This window comes from Diceros bicornis, chromosome 6, assembly GCF_020826845.1.
Source record: "Diceros bicornis minor isolate mBicDic1 chromosome 6, mDicBic1.mat.cur, whole genome shotgun sequence".
NCBI classification, from domain to species: Eukaryota; Metazoa; Chordata; class Mammalia; order Perissodactyla; family Rhinocerotidae; genus Diceros; species Diceros bicornis.
In genome coordinates this window covers 15,310,360-15,329,663 of record NC_080745.1, presented here as the reverse complement: position 1 = coordinate 15,329,663, position 19,304 = coordinate 15,310,360, and the positions used below count along the sequence as shown (strand labels likewise).

Below are 19,304 nucleotides of genomic sequence, written 5' to 3'. Positions count from 1 at the left end.
TGTTTATCAGTGGGTGAAGAGATAAACAAAATGGGGTACATACATACAATGGAATATTCAACATTAAAAAGGAAGGAAATTCTAACGCATGTTACAGTGTGGATGAACCTTGAGGACATTATGCTCAGTGCAATAAGCCAAACAGATAAGGACAAATACTGTATAATTCCACTTATATGAGAATAGGCAAATTCATAGCAACTAAGTAGAATGCTGGTTGCCAGGGGCTGGAAGGGGAAATGGGGAGTTGCTTAATGGGTGTGGCGTTTCAGTATTGCAGGATGAAAGAGTTCTAGAGATTGGTTGCACAACAATGTGAATGTACTTAATACTTCTGAACTGTACACTTAAAAATGGTTAAGATGATAAATGTTATGTTATATGTATTTTACCGCAATTAAAAGTTATGGAGATGAATGGTGGTGATGGTTGCACAATGTGCATGTAAATGCCACTGAACTGTACACTTAATGGTTAAAATGGCAAATATTACATTATATATATTTTACCACAATGAAAGAAAATAATTTTTTTTAAAGTAAAATAATTCAGACTATAAAATTTGAAAGGAAAATATAAACTCCAAGAGTTTATATGTGTGTGAACCAAGAAATGTTTAAAAGTCGGGTTGTGTATGTGCAAGAGATTGAGACACACAAAATAAAGAGATTACTAGAAAAAGAAAGAATATATTTCCAAACTCTAGGTTTTCAGAGTTATATTATAGAATAGAGTATGGATCAATCCACTTAATGGGCTGACTGCTTTTTCAGTTGCTCACTGTCTGTATATTCCATAACTCTCCATCCCTGGTTTCAAAAGCATCTAGAGATATTATCAAATTTTTAATTTTTTTCAGACTGCTCACTCAGTATACATTAAGAATTATGGTCCTAGCTTCAGTAAAATTCCCCTGGAGAGAAAGGCTGACTATTGCTTTGATTGCTCCCCATACCAAAAAATTTCCAATGAGACTATTTGCAAATACTCTTCCTTCTTACCCTTCCACATTCCTAGTCATTAAAACAAAAAAGGGAAACTAACAAGAATAGGACACTGGGGTAAAACTTAATCTGTACATTCATTCAATAAACTAATTATCATAATCAATAATACTTCTTTCTCCTCTGTGAAATATTGCTTCCTCCCTGATTCCCTTTCATCATTTTAGATGCAGCAGTGCTGTCCAATAGAAATATAATGAGAGCCGTACATGTAATTTAAAATTTTGTAGTGGCCACATTAAAAAAGTAACAAGAAATAGGCAAAATTAACTTTAATAACATATTTTATTTAAACATATTCACAATATTATCATTTCAACATGTAATCAATATAAAAATTACTTTTCATTCTTTATTGCAAAGAGTTTTATATCTCTAATATTTATTTCACACACTTTCATCACTTTGGTTTTACAAGTCACAAACTCTTTGAGCCTCGGTTTCTTAATTTGTAAAATGGGAATACTAATATCCATTTTATCAGGCTGATATGGGGTTTAGATAATATATGCAAATTACTTGCAGCAATGCATTCCCAGTAGCAGATGCTCATAAATAAGTTTCCTCCTTCTTCCATTAATCTTCACAACTACTCTGAGTGAAAAATAAAACTGGTATCATCTCTTACTTACAAATGAGAAAAGTGAAATGCAAGAATTGACAGACTTGTCCATGTTAACATAGTTAGGATGGACTGGAACCCAGCTACTCTGCTCCCAGCCCAATCTATTCACTCGTTTACATCTATATACTACAGCTTCTAGGGCTGAAGCAATAAATAAGAGACAAAGTTCATGCTCTCATGGAACTTGTTTTAATGGGAAGAAAATAACAATGAATATGTCATGTGGTAGTGAAGTGAAATAAAGCAGACTAAAGGGATGAAGATTGATGTAGGGTGAAAGTGGTGGGGCATTTTATGTAGGACCCAGAGGAAAGCTTCTGTGATAAAAGTCATATTTGAGCAGAGATCTGAAGGAAATAAGGGAGTGAGGCATGCTGGTACCTGGGAGAAGATCACAGCAAGCATGACTGGTGTGATCTAGAGACAGTAAAGAGGCAGTGGGACTGGAGGAAAGTAAGACAGGAAGAAGAGATCAGACAGCGGGGCTCAGAAGCAGATCCTGTAGTGCCCCGTGGTCCCTCGTCGTTACCACACCACTGTCCGGCTCCTCAGAGAACCAGCGTAGTTTCTACTTTGTGACGCAGGAACTCTTTTCTAGTACTCCTCCTCTCTTCCACCCTACCATTAATTAGTAGCCTTTGTAAATGCTCCAGTAACAAAATGATGTAAAATTTGCAATTGACAATGCTCCTTCAAATAGATTGCTTGTAGGATCATCACAGTGCAGGTGCTGTCAATCACATTTCATAGATGAGGAAATGCCTGAGCCTTTTTTTTGTACTAAGTCTTCAATATCTGCCGTGTATATTACACTTAAGAGCGTCTCAATTCAGATGCTAAATTTTCATCAGGAATTCTTGATCTACATTTAGATTTAATAAAATTCACTATTGAAAAAATATATTTGCATACCGAGTTATTCCAGACACATTTAAGAGTTTTCCAATAACTGAATCGAGTATCTGTATTTCAACTTACATTAAAATTAAAAGGGGGGCTGGCCCTGTGGCCAAGTAGTTGAAGTTCCGCACACACTTTGGCAGCCCAGATTCGCGGGTTCGGATCCCAGGTGCCAGACCTGCTCCACTCATCAGCCACACTGTGGAAGCATCCCACAAACAAAATAGACAAAGACTGGCACAGATGTTAGCTCAGGGCTAATCTTCCTCAAGACAAAAAAAAAAAGAGGACGATAACAGATGTTAGCTCAGGAAGAATCTTTCTCACCTAAAAAAAAAAAAAAGAAAAAATTAAAAGGAAAAATTCAGTTCCTTAGTCACACTAGCCACATTTCAAGTGCTCAACAGCCACATGTGGCTTCATATTGGACAGGGCAGTTTTAGACAGACATTACCTTTTCAAGGAATACCTTTGTGAGCATCCTAATCTGTCTGTGTTTCCACAAGATTTGTATTAATCTCCTCATTGTACTGAGCATATCTCATTAGAAGTGTGTGAGGGTTTTTGTATCTTTTCTTGGAATTAGACTATGGGATATTAAAGGCATCACTCTTACTCACCTTCCCATCTCCAGAGCCTGGCACCATTCCTGACCAAAAGAGGGGCTCAGGCAAGTTGTTACATTTAGTAAACAGATGAGAAGTGTAGCACGTTGAATAGTGGCCTCCCAAAAAGATATGTCCAAGTCCTAACCCCTAGAACCTGTGAAGGTGACCTTATTTAAAATAAGGTCACAGGTGTAAGTAAAGTAAGGATCTCGAGATGAGATTATCCTAGATTAGGGTGGGCCCTAAATCCAATGACAGGTGTCTTTATGAGACAGAAAAAGAGAAGACATACAGAGATCCACAGAGGAAAAGGCCATGTGAAGACGGTGGCAGGGACTGGAGGGCAGCTCCAAGCCAAGGAACACCAAAGATCGCCAGCAGCCACCAGAAGCGAGGAGAGAGGACTGGAATGGACTCCCTCTCAGAACCTACAGAAGGAGCCAACTCTACTGACATCTTGATGTCAGACTTCTGGCCTCTAGATCTGTGAGAGAATAAATTTTCTTTTTAAGCCACCAAGTTTGTGGCAATATGTACAGCAGCCCTAGAAAATTAATGTAAGTAGACTGTATCACTACCGTGGATAAGGATCATGTCAGGAAGTAGAAAATCTCAGAGGAATAATTGAATGGTAAATCACCTCTCTGAATTTTATTGAGATAATAACCAAAACAGAGATTTTGTGACTAGACCATAGATGGTATGCCACGAGGCTTTGAACACGATTTTAGAAAAGGAGCAGGTAGATAATATAATCGTGTAACAAAACTAAAGGTTTTAGATAGCCCCATATAATATTTTACCTAATGATGACACACTAAAAGAACTCCACCAAATTAAAACTGGTAAGAAAACAAGGATATTTAGTATCGCTATTACTAATATTGTCACAACATTCTTTTTTTTTGAGGAAGACTGGCCAATCTTGCTCTTTTTGCTGAGGAAGATTGGCCCTGGGCTAACATCGTGCCCATCTTCTACTTTATGTGAGACAACACCACAGCATGGCTTGATAAGCAGTGCATCTGTCCACGCCCAGGATCCGAACCCACGAACCCCAGGCCACCAAAGCAGATCGCGCGAACTTAACCGCTATGCCACTGGGCCGGCCCCCCAACATTCTTATTAATGCAATAATTCAAGAAACAAAAGTGGAATATCTATTAACAAGAGATTAAGTTCTAAAAACGAATTGAAAACCAAACTAAGGGGAAAAACTACTGAAACACTATTGGGACATTTGAACTATTTAAGCAAATCATCTGAAAACTTTCCTGTTCACCAACAGTAATTTGATAAAATATGATGAAATTCTATTCGTATTGCAATAAATATATAAGTATCAAGATGTAACTTACTAAGAAAAGCATGACATTTATAAGGACAAACTAGAAATGGTGTGGAGAGATACAAAACAGAGCTTCTTAAGTGGGGTACGGTAAGGGCAGAGTGACTGAGCAGTGGGCAGTCCAGCTGGGTACAATCTCAGGACAACTGACACAGACAACCAGGAGGATGAACCTCTTTACCTTCCCAGGCCATGGATCACAGTGTCTCTTTCGAGGCAGTGTTGCCAAGGAATAGAAGAGGCAATACCATACAGATGGGCAATTGTGTGATTTATTAACAGAATCAGCAGGAGAAGCACCAAGTTTCCAAAATCCAGAGACTCTCTTGAGAAAGTCTTCTAAAACATTTGCTTCCTTCCCCTTTCTTCACCATCACTTTTGTCACACAAATCCCCCATAAACCATTACTGCAAGACACACCTACAAGCTGTGTGCCCTTAAATTACTAATCTATTTGTCTCTGTTTCCTCACTTGTAATACAAAACAGTGGTGGTGATAATACTGAGGTTAAAAACACCATAAGGGAAGTATTCTTAGACTATATTTCAAATGCTATTACTTCAACATGGTCCTAAGGGGTTTAACCAATAAATCATTTGATAGTTTTATATTTGGATCTGTGATCCATTCTGAGTTAACATATAAGGTATGAGGTTTCAGGTGGGGCTTATTTTATTTGCATGTGGATATCGCCAGTTATTTGTTATTCCAGCACTTATTTGTTAAAGATTACCCTTTTTCCATTGAATTGCTGCATCTTTGTCAAAAATCAGTGGGCCATGTTTGTGTCAATTTCTGGACTCTATCCTGTTCCACTAATCTATCAATCTTTTCACCAACACCATACTATATTGATTCCTATAGCTTTATAGTAAGTCTTAACCCTGGGTAGTATGATCATGCCAACTTTATTCTTCTTTTTCAAAATAGTTTTGGCTACTCAGTTCTTTTTTTCATTATATACTGTTTCTCTTTATCTCTGGTAATTTTCATTGTTCAGAAGTCTACTTTGTCTGGTATCACAGTCACTTCAGGTTTCTTTTGTTTACCGTTTGCACATTATATCTTTTTTCCATCCCTTTATCTTTAAAACTATCTATATAGGGGCCAGCCCAGTGGCATAGTGGTTAAGTTTGTGCACTCTACTTCGGCAGCCCAGGGTTTGCAGATTCGAATCCCAGGCGCAGACCAATGCACCGCTCATCAAGCCATGCTGTAGCAGCATCCCACATACCAAAATGGAAGAAGATGGGCACAATGTTAGCTCAGGGCCAATCTTCCTCAGCAAAAAGAGGAGGACTGGCAACACATGTCAGCTCAGGTCTAGCTTTCTCACACACACACACAAAAAAGCTATCTATATAGACTTTCTTATAGACATTGAGTCATTTTTTTTAATACATCTAACAACCTCTGTCATTTAATTGGTGTGCTTCTGCCATTTATGTTTTGTGTCAAAAAGAGTTAACATAGCAGGCCTGAGCCTGCTCTTCTTAGAAAGGCCTGCTTACAAGGCTGGCCCTTGACTGGCACGTGAGAACTTGCCTGGTAAACAGCTGCCTACGCTCATATAAAACTTTCCCTAAATGATAAGAGTGGCTCACTATGCCTAAACCAACAAACAATGTGGCGTATTCTGAACACCTGCTTTCCTTCTGGGCATCTGGAATTTCAGTGACTGCCATCAGTCACACAGGCACTATATGCCTCCATAACTGACCCCTAGAAAGACCATGGACTCCTAGCCTCAGGTGAGCTTCCCTGGCAGACAAGACTTCACACAAGTTCTCGCAGCTTGTTGCTGGGGGAATTAAGTGCATTCTGTGTGACTGCACTAAGAGAGGACTCTGAGAGGCTCATGTCTGGTTTCTTCTGGACTTCACCCCACACTTTTTTTTTACAATTTGCATCCTTATGCTGTAATAAATCTTGGCCACAAGCACGTCTATATCCTAAGTCCAGTGAGTCTTTCTGTGAAAAATAATTTAATTAGATAACAAAAATTTTAGTTAAATGTTTCACTTAGCAAAACACACCTAAAATGAACAGTAAAAAGAGAGCTTTAAATTAAGGCTTCACAATTTCATATAATTACAAAGACCAAAACCTTACAGTATTAGTATTATGTTTCAATTTTCAAATATAATTGCAATATCTTAACTTACCTTACAGGTCTATAAATGGAAAAAAAAAAAAGAGAAATTAGAATGAAAAAAATCAAAATTTTTAAAAATTATGGATCTAACACCTTTACGTGAATTTTTCAAAAGCATGTCTCTCAAACGTGTTTATAGCAACCTGGTATAAAAGTTATATTTCACATAACTGAAATTTCTTCACTACATACATATAAGTGCTGAGGTATGCTACTACAATATAAACTCAAAATGCAAGAGGCACTTTGAGGCATTACAAAATACTGGCATTTTTTTTTTAAATACTGATTTCACAAGTTTATGGTGCAAATTGGTTACACAGCTTCCACTTCTATAATAATAGCTGTTCATTGTTTCTGGGTTCCCTTTTTAAGGTTAGACTGAAATCAGTGGAGTTTTCCTATAAAACTAGCTGTATCAACTTGACCTGCCTTGACTAATACTTTATGTGTCACTATGCTTCAACATCCATCTGCTTCAGTTCTGTGGGACTTGAATACTTCAGTCTATCTGTGTCCCATGGTTTCTCTGTCTTTTTTCAGGCTATTTAATATAACCTTCCGATTAAAGTCAACAAAAGATGAAATGATCACCTGATGCCCATCTTCAATTTTGGAAATTCTGAACATCTCAGCAGACAGCACCAGGGTGAACTGGGCCACCAATCCTCTATTGCCTTCAGGACCAAGCATCAGGGACACTTGACAGGGCAGGCATCAAACTAGCTTGGGTGCAACTTTTTGTAGCTGAAAACAGAGTAAAAACGACATAATTTTTCATTTAATATATATGACAAGAATATGTAATAAACATTATTTTCCCCATTTTATATATGAGGAAGGTAAGAATGAGTGAGATTATATAAAGCAACTTAACAAATACCAAATATGTTTTAGAGCTGAGATTTAGTCCCAAGTCTCTCTGATTCCAAAGCTTGTACAGACGCCCCCACCCCACCTATAAGCACTATTTAATATTACTAACAGAGTGTGCACAACTGAACTAATATTACTAATAGAGTGTGCACAATTGAACTGAATCAAAACAGCACTCAACACATATTGCAGTAAGCTCTCTGACCGAAAAAAACATAAAAATGACAAAAGATATTTTATAAATATAAATGGGTATCATTGCTGGAAAAAGAGAAGGGTTACCCTCAGTGGACATAGAATTTTGCGTAATTCAATAAAGATGGAGTGTTAGATCCATGGTTCAGAACCTGCAGGACATGACAGCTGGAAAAGATGCAAGAAGCTCCAGGAATAGTCTGAGTTCTAGGGCTCCCTGCTCCTTGTGTTCAGAGGGCTGGAAAGCCACTGTGGGTCCACTCCTAGGCTGGCACAGTGAGTGTGACCAGTAAGGTGGGAAAGTATCCTTGGCATCTGGCAGCAGCCAAGATAACTTGGGAATCCCACATCGTTATAGTCTCCTGGCACCCACAACCCACACCACATCCCATCCTGTTACCAATAAAGGGTATAGATAAACAGAGTACTTAGTCAAGCCAGCAGGGACTCTCATACAACAACTGAGGATAACCAACACCCCAAAAAGAATCACCCAACTGAAAAAACAAAAGCTAACATTGAAGAAAACTAAGCCAATACAGCAAATAGGAGATTTTGAAAGATGTATGCCTAATATATTCAGAGAAATATGAGAGATTAAGACACCTGTAAAAGAAGAAATATCCTTTATCAAAAAGAACAATCAGTAGTCTTGGATATTAAAAATAGTGTCAAGGGGCCAACCCGGTGGCGCAAGCAGTTAAGTGCGTGTGCTCCACTGCAGCGGCCCGGCGTTCACTGGTTCAGATCCTGGGCGTGCACTGATGCACCGCTTGAAAAGCCATGCTGTGGTGGCATCCCATATAAAGTGGAGGAAGATGGGCACAGATGTTAGCCCAGGGCCAGTCTTCCTCAGCAAAAAAAAGAGGAGGATTGGCAGATGTTAGCACAGGGCTGATCTTCCTCACAAAAAAAAAAAAAATAGTGTCAAAATCTGAAAAAGAAAAGGCTCACAATATTAAGGAAGTAGGAGAATAGAGGATAATTTGTAGAGTGAAATGGTGAGCTGGAAGATCTAGTCAATGATCTCAAATGCAGTGCAAAAGAAAAGAGTAAGTGTGAGCTTTAGTTTTAAGGGACCAAGCTATAATTTCTAACATAATTTTTAATAACCAACTGAATATTCTAGAACAAGAGAAAAGAGAATAAATTTGGGGTAATACTCCAACAGTAGTAAGAGAATTTCTCCAAACTGGAGAAAAATATGAGTCCATAGATTACATGTATTACTATATGACTAAAGGAGGAGAATATATATAATTCAGATGCCTTGAACATACTGGGAATATAAATATTGTCAAGTTAAGGTACAAGTGCCTTATAATGTCATGATAAAATTTAGTCAATTGATTATAAGAAACTCCTCTGTAATAGTCTTAGTTATAACTGTTAATTATAATAAAACCTGTTACACTTAACCAATAATACTGGTTTCCTTGTTTGTGACAGGAGGTATATTTACACAGAGTATGACTAATGATGGAAGCTGAATTTCACCTTGATGATCAAACTTTCTAATTTTTAATTCCCTGCCTATGCTTTAATATTTTTTATGATTAACAGAACCAATAAAATAATTGCTCTAATGCCTTGTGGTCATAAGCAACCTCCAGCTTTATCCTTATAACAAATTTTGGTTAAAGTAAAAATGAACGAAGAACATATAAATTTTTTAAACCAAAGGTGGAAAATCTAAATTTTTGTCAGCTCTAGAAAGGAATCAGAATCACATCAGCAACAATGTTTGTAAGAATACAAGAGAGCAATGGCTTCTACATGCTAAGGGAATATAATGTTTATCCTAAAATTCTCAATTAGAAAAGAAATCAATCAAGTAAGGCCTAAATGCAGATTTATTTTGATACATGAAAACTATTTTTAAGAATTATGAGAGGATGTAATCTATCAAAATAAAAAACTGATTCTAAAAGGAAAATATGATGCAAATAAACAATAGTTATGGCAGAAAAGTATACAACATATTGCTAAGTCTAAATCAATATACATTTTTTAAAATAAAATAAAATTCTAAAATTAAGATTGTCAGTAATTTCCACATAGGATATACTGAATAGGAGGTGGGGTATGCACACATATAAACCATGACCTAGCAATCCTGCCTGCAAGTGAAACGTGGGGAGGCACATAGTTTTTTTTTTTTTGGTAAGGAAGATTGGCCCTGAGCTAACATCTGTTGCCAATCTTCTTCTTGTTTGCTTGAGGAAGATTGTCCCTGAGCTAACATCTGTGCCCATCATCCTCTATTTTGTAGTTGGGACACCACCACAGCATGGCTTGATGAGTGGTGTGTAGGTCCGCACCCAAGATCCGAACCCTGGGCCGCTGAAGCAGAGCATGCGAACTTAACCACTACGCCATCAGGCCAGGCCCAAGGGAGGCACATTATAGTGGTAGAAGAGCAAGTATCAGTAAGAAGCAGTCTGAATAGAATAACTATCACACAGCAACATGGTCAGATGTGAAAATATTGTGCTGGGGGACAAATGAACAAATTCACCAGCAGAAGATTAGTCATGTGCATTGCAAATAAATGCTTAGAAAACAAATTATACAGTTTACAAGTTCACATATAAATAAAAGTATATACATAATACAAATTAGAACTGTTGCCTTGAGGTCAGAGAATGGAAATAGGAAATGGGGAATAAATACCTAAATATAACAAAATGGACCATAAAGTCTTGTAAAACCAAGAAAAAAAATTCACTCACCATTCTGTACCCCAGTCCAAATTTAAAAGCAGATAAATAACACAAGGATTTATGTAAGCAATAAAAAAATATGGAGGACTTCCACTCCTAGGCAAGATGGAGTATCAGAAACCAGATTAACCTTTCCACCCAAAATGATCAAAAAAGTTAACAAAATATAAGGAAAAAAAGATTTCCAAGATGATGGACATCAGGCAACAAAGGAGAGAAAGGAAACAAATGAGATGAGCCCTACAACTGCCCCAGCTTACCACCTTGAGAAATTTTTTGACCATGTTGCAGGGAGAAAAAACTGGGGCAGAGCCTGGTGGACTCCCTCAGTTGAAGAGAGAGATTTGACAGTCTGGGGAGACCAAGGCAGCTAGAGTTCATAGAATGGAGTACCAGAGAGAAGAGGGCTATAGAGAAAGAAAACCCCAGAGATCAGCAGAGGGTCTTCCTCGAGCATTCAGCAGAGCACTATGTGTATATGATCAGTATGTGTACGTAAGGAAATTACCTAGGTCTGGGGAAAGAACCATTCAAAAGCATTAGAGGGCACAGTGCATAGCGCTCACTCAGGGCCTGGAATAGTGCCTGTTTCAAGGAAGCAGACTGGAAAATTTCATAATTCATGGCCCACTGGGTAGAGTACTCAGGAAGATCTTGCCTCAGTAGTAGGGAATAATTAACCCTAGACTGAGCACTGCCTTGGACCTGCTTAACAAATCTTAAAAAGAAGATGAAGACCAAAAAGGATCAAACTGTTTTCAAGTAACTTAACTATATCCCAGAATAAAGCTCAAGAAGGGTTTTGAGAGGTTCGGGGGATTCGATTGGAGACGTAAAAGAAAACTTCCACTCCAAACAAATGGACTGAAGGTATATTTTATTATATAGAGGAGAGTAAAGGCAATAGTCTGCAAACAGATCTGAATAGGTCAAATAATAAGAGTGAAAAACACCAGCTCAATCAGAAAGAGAAACACCAGATCGACTGAGATAGCAGCAGATTCGAATAGGTCATAAGAGGGAAAAACATTAGATCGATCAGAAAGGGAAACACCAGATCGACTGAAGGGAAATGACACAAATCAACCGTAAAGAGAAACACCAGGGTGACTGAAAAGAGAACACATCAGATTGGTTACTCACAACATCCACGCCCCACTGCTGGGGAGAGTCTCTTCAATTGACATGGCTGTGTGGGAATCTGATCATCAGAGGTCCTGGGCAAGGCATCCCCTCCACAGTTGAGACTGTCACCAGGCCTCAATTTCCAGCAGTTTATATAGCATCAGTAGTTTCCAGAGTAAACAGAGTTTACACAGCAAGTATTCAGTGTTCCCATGCACAAATGGTTATCAGTGGCGTACGTGCACTGAGCCTCCTGGCTATCGTCCCAGCCCAGCAGTTGTTTACGTGCATTGTTTTCCCTGGTTATAGTCCCAGCCCGGCACAGATGGCCAGTCTGCCCTGGGCTGCGATGCCCAAAGGACCTTGAAATTTCTACAAATTGCAACTATCTCTGTGAGAGAAAGGCCAGTTCCCAGGAAAAAGGCCAGTTCCCACCGCACAGAAAGCAGCTTTATATTTCTTTGTGTGCTGGCGGCTGTAGGTCAATGGAACGGCCCAACATGGCTATACTCATGTCAAGACAACAAGGATTACAGGAACACGAAATATCCAGCATCCAACAAAGTTAAATTCACAGTGCCTAACATCCAATAAAAGATTACCAAGCACGAAAACAGGCAAGAAAATGTGATCTGTAAAGGGGAGAATAATCAGTGAATTGAAACTGATCCAGAACTGACACAGACATTAGAATTAGCAGAAAAGGACATAAACACAATTACTATAACTGTATTCCGTGTGTTCAAAAAGTTAAGTCCAGGCATGAAAGATATAAAAAGACCCAAGTCAAACTTCTAGAAATAAAAACTATAATATGAGATGAAAAATACATTGGATGGGATGAACAACAGATTAGATATTGCAGAAGAAAAGATTACTGAACTTGAAGGCAATCAAGTTCATTTCTCAAAAAATATCCCCCCCCAAATGAAAAGAACATCTGTGAGCTGTGTGATGACTTCAAGCAGACTAATATATAGATAAGGGGAGGGGCAGGGGGACAGAAAAAATATTTGAAGAAATGATGGCCTAAAACTTTCCACACTTAAACTATAAACCTACACTTTCAAGAAGCTCAATAAACCCTAAACAAAAGAAAAATGAAGAAAACTATACCAAAGAATATCATAATCAAATTGCTCAAGACAAGTGATTATAAAAAATCTTAAATCAGCCAGAAAAAACAGACATGTTAAAGAACATATGTAATGATGACATCAGATTTCTCACCAGAAACAATGCAAGAGCGAAGATAGTGGAGTGACATCTTTAAAGTACTGAAAGAAAAAACTGTCAAGCTCTAATTCTAGAGATAGCAAAAAAATACCTTTCAAAAATGAAGGCAAAGCTTCCAGTTCAGGACAAGATGGAGCAGATACTACTTCATAGTCTACTAAGTACAGCTAAACATCCTGAACATTATATAAACAAACATAACAAGACTGAAAGGTCAAGAGAAAATGGCAGACCAAGAAGGAATCTTGGGACCCAGGAAATTACATGTTGGGTTCCCTGGGTTTTCCTTTTGCCTTATATATTCCAGACTGGGTGTTAGAGAAGCCAGCAATCTGAAAATGTCAATGGGTGCAGGTTTTAAAAAGCCTAAGAAAAGCCTGCTCTTTCAAGACAAAGAACGAGAGAAGGGGCAACTTTGCAAGACAAAAAAAACCTTTAGACAGTAACCACCCTACTCCAGCCAAACTCCACAGAAAAAAAGCATGACGCCACCCCGACCCATATTAGCAAAGCCTAATAAGAAGCGTAGACTTCCACTCTCGCCAGCCTGCAACACAGCACCCTCCTGGGCCAAGGTGCTGTCATTGAAGGTCCAGTAGGGAACCTGACAGCCACCCTAGTCCACTAGAATGAGGCACCTTCCCATTCCCCATCCCATTCCCCATCCCTAGACTGTCAACAGAGGCCAAGTAGAGAAACTGGACTTCCACCATAGCTGGTAGTAATGAAGTAGCACCTTCCTTTCCCTTGACAACATGGTGTCAGAGAAGACCTAGTAAAAACAGATTTAAGTAAGAGCCATAGTCTCATGAAAATGCTCAAAATGTCTAGGATCCAATAAACCATCATAAAAAAACTAATCATACCAAGAGCCAGGAAAATACCCACTTGAATGAGAAAAGAAAACCAAAAAGACATCAACACCAATGTCTGGAATATCTGACAGGAATTTTAAAGCAGCCATCACAAAAATGCTTCAATGAGCAATTATGAACGTTAGGAACAACTGAAAAAGTACAACTCAGCAAAGAAACAGAAGATTTAAAGAACTGAGTAGAAATTCTACAACTAAAATATATAATTACTGGGGCCAGCCCAGAGGCGTAGTGGTTAAGTTCGCCGCACTCTGCTTTGGCAGCGCAGATTTGTGGGTTCAGATCCTGGGTACGGACCTACACCACTTGTCAAGCCATGCTGTGGCAGCAACCCACATACAAAATAGAGGAAGACTGGCACAGATGTTAGCTCAGGGCCAATTTTCCTCAAGAAAAGGAAAAAAAGAAAAAATATATATATATAATTATCAAAATAAAAAAACTTACTAGATGGGCTCAAAAGCACAATGTAGCCAATAGAGGGGGAAAAAAAATCAGGGAATTTGAATACAGAACAAGAGAAATTACCCCATCTGAATGACAGAGAGAAAATAGAGCAGCAAAAATGAACAGAACCTCAGGAACCTGTGGGACTGTAGCAAAAGATCTAACATATGGGAGTTCCAGAAGGGAAGGAAAAAGAACGTGGGGCTAGAAAGTACCCACAGAAATAATGACTGAAAATATTCCAATTTTGGCAAAACAACCTCAAAGGGTAACATGGGAAAACTATAAAGAACTCTACTCTCATAAATTTGGCAACTTGGACGAAATGTACCAATTCCTCAAAAAGCTACTACCACAGCTCACCCAACCCAGATAATTTGAACAGCTATATAATTATTAAAGAAATTGAATTTGTAATTTAAATACTCCCCCCAAAATCTCCAGACCCAGATGGTTTCACTGGAAAGCTATACCAAATATTTAAAGAACTAAAACCAACTTTAAACAATCTCTTTCAGAAAACAGAAGAGGAGGAAACACTTCTCCAACTCATTCAGTGAGGTCAGTATTATACCCTGATACCAAACCCAAAGACATGGGGAAAAAAAAAGAAAAACCAGACCAATATCCCTATAAATATAGATGCTAAATCCTTCACAAAATATTATCAAATAGAATTCAATAATATAGAAAAATAATTATACACCATGACCAAATAGAGTTTGGAATAGGCAAGGCTGGTTCAACATTTGAAAATCAATGTAACACAGCACATCATCAGGTTAAAGAGGAAATATTATATGATCATATGAATCAACGCAGAAAAAGCATGACAAAATGCAACATCCCATTCATGATAACTTCTAGCAAGTTAGAAATGGAGGGGAACCACCTCAACTTGATAAAGAGCATCTACAAAAACTACAGTTAACACTCTTAATGGTGAAAAACTGCATGCTTCTCCCCAAGACTAGGAAGAAGGCAAAGATGTCTGCTTCACCACTCTAATTCTACATTGTATTCTAAGTCCTACTCAGCGAAATAAGGCAAGAAAGGAAATAAAAGGCATACAGATTGGAACCGAAGAAGTACAACAACCTCTATTTGCAGATGGTATGATGTGCTACATAGAAAACCCCAAGAAATGTACAGAAAATCCCTAGAACTATTAAGTTAAGCACATAGACTACAAGATCAACATACAAAAATCAATTATATTTCTACATACTAGCAATAAAACATGTAGAAACCTAAATTAAAAATACGATACCATTTATGATAGCTCAAAAAAATTAAAATTCCTTAGGTATCTAACAAATCTAACAAAACATATGCAGGACTTGTATGCTAAAAATTACAAACGCTTATGAAAGAAATCCAAGAAGATCTAAATAAATGAACAGACATACTGTGTTCACAGATTGAAAGATTCACCATAGTAAAGATAGACGTCAATTATCCTCCAAAATGATACATAGGTTTGACACATTTCCTATCAAACCCCCAGCAATATTTTTTATAGACATAGACAAACAATCTAAAATTTATATGGAAAGGCAAAGGAACTAGAATAGCCAAACAATTTTGAAAAAGGTGAATAAAGTTGAACACATACTACACAATTTTAGAAATTAGCATAAAGTTACAATGAAGACAGTGCAGTTACTGATGAAAGGATACACATATAAATCAATGGAACAGAGTAAAGAGTGCAGATCCAGACCCACAAAAATATGGCCATTTGCTTTTTACAAGGGAGCAAAAGCAATTCAGTGGAAAAAGTAGTCTTTTCAACAAATGGTGCTGGAACAATTGTATATCCATATTATATATACATATCATATCTCATTAAAAAAAACCCTCAAAATGAATTTTATATGTAAAATATAAAAGTATAAGACTTTTAAAAGACAATACAGGTAAAAAATCTTCAAGACCTAGTGTTATGCAAAGAGGTCTTAGATATAACACCAAAAGCAAGAAACACCATGAAAAAAAAAGTTGACAAACTTGCCTTCATCAAAATTAAAAACTTTTGCTCTGCAACACTGTTAAGAGAAGATAAACTACAAACTGGAAGAAAATTTTGCAAATCACACATCTGGACCTATATTTAGAATATAGGTCCTGTCAAAACTCAACAGGAAAGAAACAACCCAGTTTTTAAAAACAGGAAAACATTTAACCAGATACTTTACAAAGGGGATATAGGGATGACAAATAAGCTCATGAAAAGATAATCAACATTATTAACCATTAGTGAAATGCAAATTAAAGCCAGGATAAACTATGGCATATACCCCTATAGAATGGCTAAAATAAATATTTTAAATTTTTTAAACTGACAATATCAAGCGCTAGTGAAGATGCAAAACAACTGTAATTCACATACATTGCTAACGGGAATGTAAAATAGTACAGATATTCTGGAAAAGTTTGATAATTTCTTATAAAATTTAATATTTACTCACTATATAATCTAGCAATCCCACTGGGTTAAGAAGGTAAACTGTACAACTCTTTTAGAAACTGTCCTTGGGGCCGCCCCGTGGTGTAGTGGTTAAGTGCGTGCACTCTGCTGCTGGTGGCACAGGTTCAGAACCCCAGGCGCGCACCAATGCACCACTTGTCAGGCCATGCTGTGGCGGCGTCCCACATAAAGTAGAGGAAGATAGGCACAGATGTTAGCCCAGGGCCAGTCTTCCTCAGCAAAAAGAGGAGGACTGGCATGGATGTTAGCTCAGGGCTGATCTTCCTCACAAAAGAAAAAAAAAAAATCCTTGCAGAAAAAAAAACAAACAAGAAAGTTTCCTTATATGATGAAGTGGGCAAACACTACAACCCAGGAATTCCACCCTAGGTATAGAGCCTAAAGTAAGTCTGGCACATGTGCCCCAAAAGACATATGCTGGTTCAAAGCACCCACTGTTTATACTATCCCAAACTGGAAACAACCTATACGTCCTTTAACAGAATAGTGGAGAAAAAAATGATTACCTGCTTATTAAATGGGATACTATGAAACAGCAAAAAATACTACAGCTTTTGCTTGGTCTTGGAATAATCCTTTGAAGACAACAGACAAGGTTGATTAACAAAAGAAAGGCACTAAAGAAGACATAGCGTATGAAAACAACTTCTATACAGAATCCAAGGACAGGCAAAACTATTCAATACTTTTTTTTTCCTGGGATACAAACCATTTTAGTCTAATTATAAAGAAAAGCAAGTAATTGACAAGCATAAAATTCAAGACAGTGATGGGGGAGAAAGCTGTGATGACTGAGACTACAAAATGGGTCATAAGGGGTAGAGTTCCATTTCTTAAGATTAGTGGTGGATACACATATCTTGGTTGAGTAGTATTATTTACACCTTTGAGATATGTTTTACAATATATCTCATATATCATATTTTTTATCTTTAAAATGGGAAAAAATAACTACACACAAAAATCTTGATCACAAACAAAATATGTAAGAGCCTGAGACAAAGCCGTGGACCCACTCCTACAACCTGCTGAATTTACGCTCATTCCAAGATGAGTTGTCAAAAAGGAACCAGTGCAAAATATAGTCAAGGGTATGACTAGAAAAAGGGAAAGAAAACAAATGGCTGAGCACACACATGCAGCAGAAAAGTGTGACCAGGAGGCAAAGGAAATCAATGAGGAAATATTGCAGATCGATGTATTGAAATTTAGTGAAGCTGATGAATGAAGAGCACAGAGAAGAGATGCAGACACAAGAAGAAGAAATAAAACTCCTGGAGAAGAAAAGTTTAAAGGTTTGAAAATATTTCTTCAGGGAGCAGGAAATGGGGAGAAGAAAAGAGTTTTTGAGTAATAAAGCCTTCTACAAGTCTGTGACTCTTTAAAAATATGAATGTACTGCCTTAATAAATAAACTGCCTTAATAAATAAAGGAAAATAAAACTAAAGTAAAAAGAGCCTCTTTCCCACCATGTCTCAATACCCTTGAAGGTGTGCCTGCAGGCTGGTGCAGATGTCTCATACTTCCAGGTCCTGAGATGCCCACCCGTCCAGCACTCCCCCGACACCCTTGCCCTAAGGAAGGGATTCCTCAAACTCAGCCCCTTGCGACTCCCCTTGTCTCAGTCTCCCCAGGTGGGCTGGCGACTGCCCCACTGGAACTTAAGGATCCTCTTGGCTCCCTCCACAACGACTCCCCCCGCCCCATCCCAAATCTCAGCCCCGCCGTGCTCAACCCCAGGGGAGCCCAGTCGACGGTCGGCCCGGGTGTGCAGCCCCTGACCTCAGACCCCGCCTCCCTCGACCCCAAATCTCAGCCCCGCTGTCCCCACACCCAAAGGGCCCAGTCGCCAGTCGGTCCCGGGTGTGCGGCCCTCGGCCTCGGACCCGCCGCCCGTCCCGCCCCTCACCTCAGGCTCGGAGTCTCCGCGCTCCCGCTCTTCCTCACACCCGGCACCTCGGTCGTCCCCCTGAGCACCTAGAGGAGGGTGGAACACGGGGGCCTTGGCAGTTGTAGCTGAGGCTGTTGAGGCTGGTTTACCATCACCATGGAAACCCCTGGCAGCGCGCCCTGGGCGGGGCTTCCGGGGGGCGGGGTCAGGCGCACGGCACGCCCAAGTCCACAACTCCCGCCCGTCGTGCGCATGCGGCGCTTCCGGAAGCTCTACTGCTCTCGGCGTGCCGGGTCCTCGTCCGGCCCTGTACCCCAGTACCCAGGAGCAGCGGCCTCGGGAGCCCGCGCCCCCGCCCCGCTTCCGGGTTCTCGCCAAATCCCCACCTTCTTCTCCAGAAAGACGCGGCTCAGTCGTACTACCATAACGAAGCCGGAAAGACGCAAAGACCACGTCAGGGCGGGCCCCCGTCTGAAGACTGGGCCTCGAGGGCGCCATTGTGACGCGCCGGGCGGGGGGCGGGGCCGCGAGGGCGCCATTGTGACGCGCCGGGAGCGGAGCCGGTTATTGGCTGGCCGGGCGCGGGGGTGGCCGGGCCCTGCGGAGCGGGGCGGTGCGGCGAGACGGGCGGCGGGACGAGCGCCAGCCGTTCTTTGGAAGGCAAGGGTCAGCGGAGCGCTCCTGAGCTCCTGAAGTTGCTGACTGAGAGATCCCGCCACAGTGAGCCCAGAGGACGCCTGGATTGAAGACCAGCGTCAGAGAAGAAAATGAGAGTCGTTTCTTGCCGAGGGAGAAAGAGGGA

General features: G+C 39.5%; 1 long non-coding RNA gene across 1 annotated transcript; it reads right to left on the bottom strand.

Moving 5' to 3' along the window:
* Window positions 1-1,346: 1,346 nt before the first annotated feature.
* LOC131406979 (uncharacterized) lies at window positions 1,347-18,965 on the bottom strand. Its single transcript, XR_009220417.1, has 3 exons — window positions 18,889-18,965; window positions 7,237-7,389; window positions 1,347-2,856 (listed from the first exon to the last, which is right to left on the bottom strand). It is a non-coding gene; the product is annotated as an uncharacterized LOC131406979 (long non-coding RNA).
* Window positions 18,966-19,304: the final 339 nt, after the last annotated feature.